General features: G+C 40.3%; 1 pseudogene; it reads left to right on the top strand.

Annotated features, from left to right (window-relative positions):
• Positions 1-3,074: 3,074 nt before the first annotated feature.
• LOC100138231 (ATP-dependent RNA helicase DDX19B-like) lies at positions 3,075-4,146 on the top strand (annotated as a pseudogene).
• The last annotated feature ends 1,373 nt before the right edge of the window (positions 4,147-5,519 follow it).

Genomic DNA, 5,519 nt, shown 5'->3' with positions numbered 1-5,519 from the left:
TCACATATAACACAATCCTATATAGAGAAAATTCTAAAGAATCCACAAGAAAGCTAGTAGAACCAATAAAGGAATATAGCAAAGCTTCAGGGTATAAGATCAATGCACAAAAAATCAGTTGTGTTTATATATACTAGCAATAATCTGTAAAGGAATTAAGAAAGCAATTCCATTTACAATTACATCTAAAACAGTAAAATATTTGGGAATAAATTAACCAAGGAGATGAGTGATACACTGAAAACCAGAAAATATTGCTGAAAGAAATATAAGAGGATCTAAATAAACAAAAATGCATCCTATGTTCATGGTACAAATTTTAATATTTGTACATTGCATCTACAGATGCAATGCAATTCCTGTCAAAATTCCTACAGCCTAATTTCCAGAAATTAAAAAGTCATTCCTTTAATTCATGTGGAAAAAAGCCTCAAAGAGCAAAAAAAAAGTACTGAAAAAGAGCTAAATTGGAGCACTCACACTTTCCAATTTCAAAACTTGTTACAAAGCTACAGTAATTGCAGCAGCATGATTATGGCATAAGTTTAGACATAATGGAAAAGAATTGAGAGTTCAGAAATAAACCCATACATCTACGGTCAACTGACTTTTGACAAGAGTGCCAAATATATTCAATGGCAATGAATAATCTCTTCACAGATGTTGTGGGATGTTGGACTTACCCTATGCAAAAGATTAAAGCTGAACCTCCTACTTCACATCATATACAAAAATTAATTTATAATTGATCAGTGACATAAAAATCATTAAATTCTTAGACAAAACCAGGAGTAAATCTTCATGACCTAGGGTTTGGTAATGGATTCTTAGATATGATACTAAAAGCAGAAGCAACAAAAGGAAAAAATAAATTTAATTTTTTCAAAATTAAAAAATTTTCTGCATCAAAGTATTATCAAGAAAGTGAAAAAAAAAAAGCTAAAGGTTGATAGTATTTAAAATCATATATCTGATAAAAGTTTAATATCTCAAACATATAAAGAATTCATATAACTCAACAATAAAAAGACAATCCAGTCTGAAAAATATTGGACTTGAGTAGACATTTCTCCAAAGATAAAAACATGAAATAAGTACGTGAAAAGATTCTAAACATCGCTGGTCATTAAAGAAATATAAGCAGAATCACTTTGTAGCTATTAAAATGGTTACAATCAATTAAACAAAAAAATAAGTGTCAGCAGTAGCAAGGATGGAGAAGGCAATGGCATCCCACTCTAGTTCTCTTGCCTGGAAAATCCCATGGATGGCGAAGCCTGGTAGGCTGCTGTCCATGGGGTCGCTAAGAGTCAGACGCGACTGAGCGACTTCACTTTCACTTTTCACTTTCATGCATTGGAGAAGGAAATGGCAACCTACTCCAGTGTTCTTGCCTGGAGAATCCCAGGGACGGGGGAGCCTGGTGGGCTTCCTTCTACGGGGTCACACAGAGTCAGACACGACTGAAGCAACTTAGCAGTAGCAGTAGCAAGGATGGAGAAAAATTGGAACTCTCATGCATTTCTGATGGAAATGTAAAATGGTACACCTACTATGGAAAACATTTTGGTGGTTCCTCAAAAAGCTATACAAAGAATTACCATATTCTATCCAGTAATTCCACTCCTAAGCATTTACCCAACATAATTAAAAACAGGAAGTCAAACATTCACAATAGCCAAAAGGTAGAAACAACCCAAATGTTCATCAACAGATGAACAGATACAGAAAATGTGGCTTATGTATGTAATAAAATATTGTTCAGTCACAAAACAGAAGTTCTGATACATGCTACAACATGGATGAATTTGAAAACATCGCGCTATTAGCAAGACACAAAAGGCCAGACATTGTGCAATCCCTTTTTTATGAAACATCTAGAATAGATGTCAAATTCATAGAAACAAAAAATAGATTAGAGGTTTCCAGGGGCTGAGAGTGGAGAAAAATGAGAGTTATTGCCTCAAAATTATAGAGTTTCTGTCTAAAGTGATGGAAATTCATGGAAATAGAGACTGAGGATGGTTGCACTACATTGTGAATATAGTCACTGCCATTGAGTTGAATGGTTAAAGTGACAAATTTGTTTTATATATATATATATATATCTTACCACAATTTAAAAAATTAATAATGTAATATGCAAAAAAATTGAATTATATACTTTAAATGGATAAATTATATGGTATGTAAATTATATCTCAATAAAGCTGTTTAAAAAAGTAATGATGCAGTACACAGTGAAAATTGCTAGAGTCCTGTCCTCGTGTAGGCAAGAAAAGATGTGATTTACTACATGAAGGGGCTTGGCTTAAACAGGAATGTGTAAATTTCATCCATAGTAACATGCATGTAAGTCAAAGAATAGGGACGCAAATGCAGGCAGTAGGTTTGGTGTCGGGAGCAGGTTTATCAGTCTCAGCTGTTGTAAAAGTATGTCAAGTTGCATCTTACAGTGTTTCTTTCTTTCTGCCTGGTGGGCCCTTGGTTTTTCTTCCCCTACCCAACATCACTCGATTATATTTCTTATAGGGGTATACAATGCCTTAACGCATTTTGAATTGCCATAGAACCTAGGGTCATATGTTCTGAAAACATTCTGAATGAATGAGTGAGCAAATTATGAATACAACAGACAACTGGCTCTCGAGAGTTTAGTTGGTTTTCATTTTCCATCCTCAGTTCAGTTCATATTCTCTACTTCTGTGTCATATATAAACCAAACTATGTTTGGTGAGAAACCTCCTCAGCACTCATTCTAATGTAGTTGTGTGATAATATTCTCCCATTTCTGTTGGAAAACAATTTTTGTTATCCCCATATGGCAATCAGGCAGTGTGAGCTGGCGAGTTCACAGCACCAGCGTCCCACTCACTGCCTCCTTGCGGGCCCTAGCAGTGGACAGGCAGGAAACAAGAGCAACGCTGATGCAGAGAAGACAGATGAAGGACAGAAAGAGGCCAGAGTTGTCCTCTTTACTCAACAAGCTGATCAGAAGCAACTCTACTGATAACACAAACCAGGTGAAAACCTACAACAAGATCCAAACTCCTCCCTACACTCAGTAAGTCTTGTGAGGAGTCTATACCATGGGCTTCATCTATCCATCCAAAATGCAAGAGAACACGCTGCCTTTGACATTTGCTGAAGCCCTGCAGAACTTAGTTGCCCTGTCTTAGTCTGGAGCAGCTAAAACAGCTGCCTTTGTGTTAGTCGTGCAGTTGGATGCCCCACTGTCTGTGCCTCTCCCAGACTTATAAGCTGGTCTTTCAAATGGGAAAAGTGATTGAGCAGAAGGAAAAATCTTCCCTGAACTCAAGATAGCTTATGCTGTTCAAGGCAATAAATTGGGCACCAGGGTCAGAGATCAGGGAGCACCTTATCCCTGGTACAATTCTGGACTGGTACTACAAGCTCAAGTTCATGGACTCCAAGATCAAGGTTTGATCTGGATGAAGTTGACATGATGATAGCTACTCACCACTGTCAAGATCAGAGCACCTGCATCCAAAGGATGCTACCCAGCAACTGCCAGATGCTGCTTTCCCCTAATACCGTTGAAGACTCTATGGAAATTTGTCCCAGAATCAAACATCCAACTGAAGCGGAAGGAGGAGACAGTGGACATTGTGCAGCAGTAATACATGCTGTGCAGCAATGGACATGGAAGTTGCAGGCCTTGTGTAGCCTCTATGGGCCATCACCGTTGCTTAAGCTACCATCTGCTGCCAGTCCCCTAAAACACATGGCTGGCTGACAGCAGGGCTCTCAAAAGAAGGCAACCAGGTGAAATGTGGTGAAATGATGGTGGAGCAGAGGGCTGCCATAACTGAGTGCCTGAGATGGTAAAGAGAAGGTTCTGGTGGCCACCAACATGTATGCCCTTATTGTTGTTATACAGATGTATAACCTGAAGTTAAACAGGCATCTGTCATCATCATCACTGACCTTTCCCTTTACAAGGACAGGAATCTGGACAATGGGACCTACTTGCACTGCGTTAGGCATACAGGCCTCTTTGACAAGAAAAGCTGGGCAGTGAACATGGTTGACAGCAGGCACAGCATGATCATCCTGAACCAAAGCCATATAATAAGAGCATAGACAGACCGGACATGCTGATGTGGAGGGACAGAAGTTAGCCACCCGAGGAACTCCACACCATGGTACTTGCTCTCTCCCTGAACATATATTCTGAACATCTATGTTCATAGTGGTCAGGATACAGACAGGTGCAATCAAGGGACTAGGCGGACTATAGCCATTCATCTGTCTAAGGCAAGAATAATTGCCAAAGTTTTTGCTTCATCTTTATTTGGAATCTTCGTGTGGAATAGTCAGAGCAAATAATAGTACTGTGCACTTCCTCAAAGTTGGCCAAGGCTGTTGGTACCCACAGAGCGACAGAGCAAAGATGAGATGAAACTGAGTTGCAAGAGAAATATAAAACCCCAGTCAAGAGGAGTCCTCTTCAGTTCGTTGATACAGAATGGTTACTTTATCTAGGACCAGGCCTGGAAGATGGCTCTTCTGTGATGAGCATTACTCCAATCTCAGACCTTCCTTGGAGCCATTTCTGGGTTTTAGGACCAGATCTTTCCCCAGGAAGAAAAGGGGAGGATGCCAGCCCCCAGGTGGTTTCCTTGTCACATTACAAACACTGTGGAGACCAACAGACGGCCCCACATTTCCCCAGTGGGCGCTTGACTCTGTTGAGTCTTCTTCATGCTTCCGGCCAACTCTGAGCCTTCCCCGCAGTCTTGTAAGAAGAGAACAAATTTTTTGCCTCACCATCCAAAGTCCTGTCCTCACCAACCCTGAAACAACTATAAACAAAGGCAATAATTAAAGGAGTTTAGACTCAAAACAAAACAAAATGAAAAAACAATTTTTGTTTTTTCAGCATCTTCTCGTCAAGAGTTTCTCACTGCAAAGAGTGGGATGAAAAATCTTGGGGGCAAAATAACACAGCCTTCGGAGAACTGAATATCTAATTGCAGGGAAAACATACATGAGACTGATTTAAACTATTTATAAATAGTATGACAAACAATTGCTAAATAATGTGACAACTGATGTAAGCTCCAGAGAAGGCAATGGCACCCCACTCCAGTACTCTTGCCTGGAAAATCCCATGGACACAGGAGCCTGGTAGGCTGCAGTCCATGGGGTTGCTAAGAGTCGGGCACGACAGAGTGACTTCACTTTCACTTTTCACTTTCACGCATTGGAGAAGGAAATGGAAACCCACTCCAGTGTTCTTGCCTGGAGAATCCCTGGGACGGGGGAGCCTGGTGGGCTTCCTTCTATGGGGTCGCACAGAGTCGGAAACGACTGAAGCGACTTAGCAGCAGCGGCAGCAGATGTAAGCTCCTTAGGGCTTCCACCTTTTGGGCCTTTAGAATCAGGTAGGATCAGTCAGAAAAGAATTCTGGGAGCAACAGAATGTTTGAACAGGCTGTTCCAAAGATAAGGAATATCAGATCAGATCAGACCAGTCGCTCAGTGGTGTCCGACTC

Source organism: Bos taurus, chromosome 15 (assembly GCF_002263795.3).
Source record: "Bos taurus isolate L1 Dominette 01449 registration number 42190680 breed Hereford chromosome 15, ARS-UCD2.0, whole genome shotgun sequence".
NCBI lineage: Eukaryota > Metazoa > Chordata > Mammalia > Artiodactyla > Bovidae > Bos > Bos taurus.
Note: the sequence above shows the minus strand (reverse complement) of the source record. Positions and strands in the feature narration are given on the sequence as shown.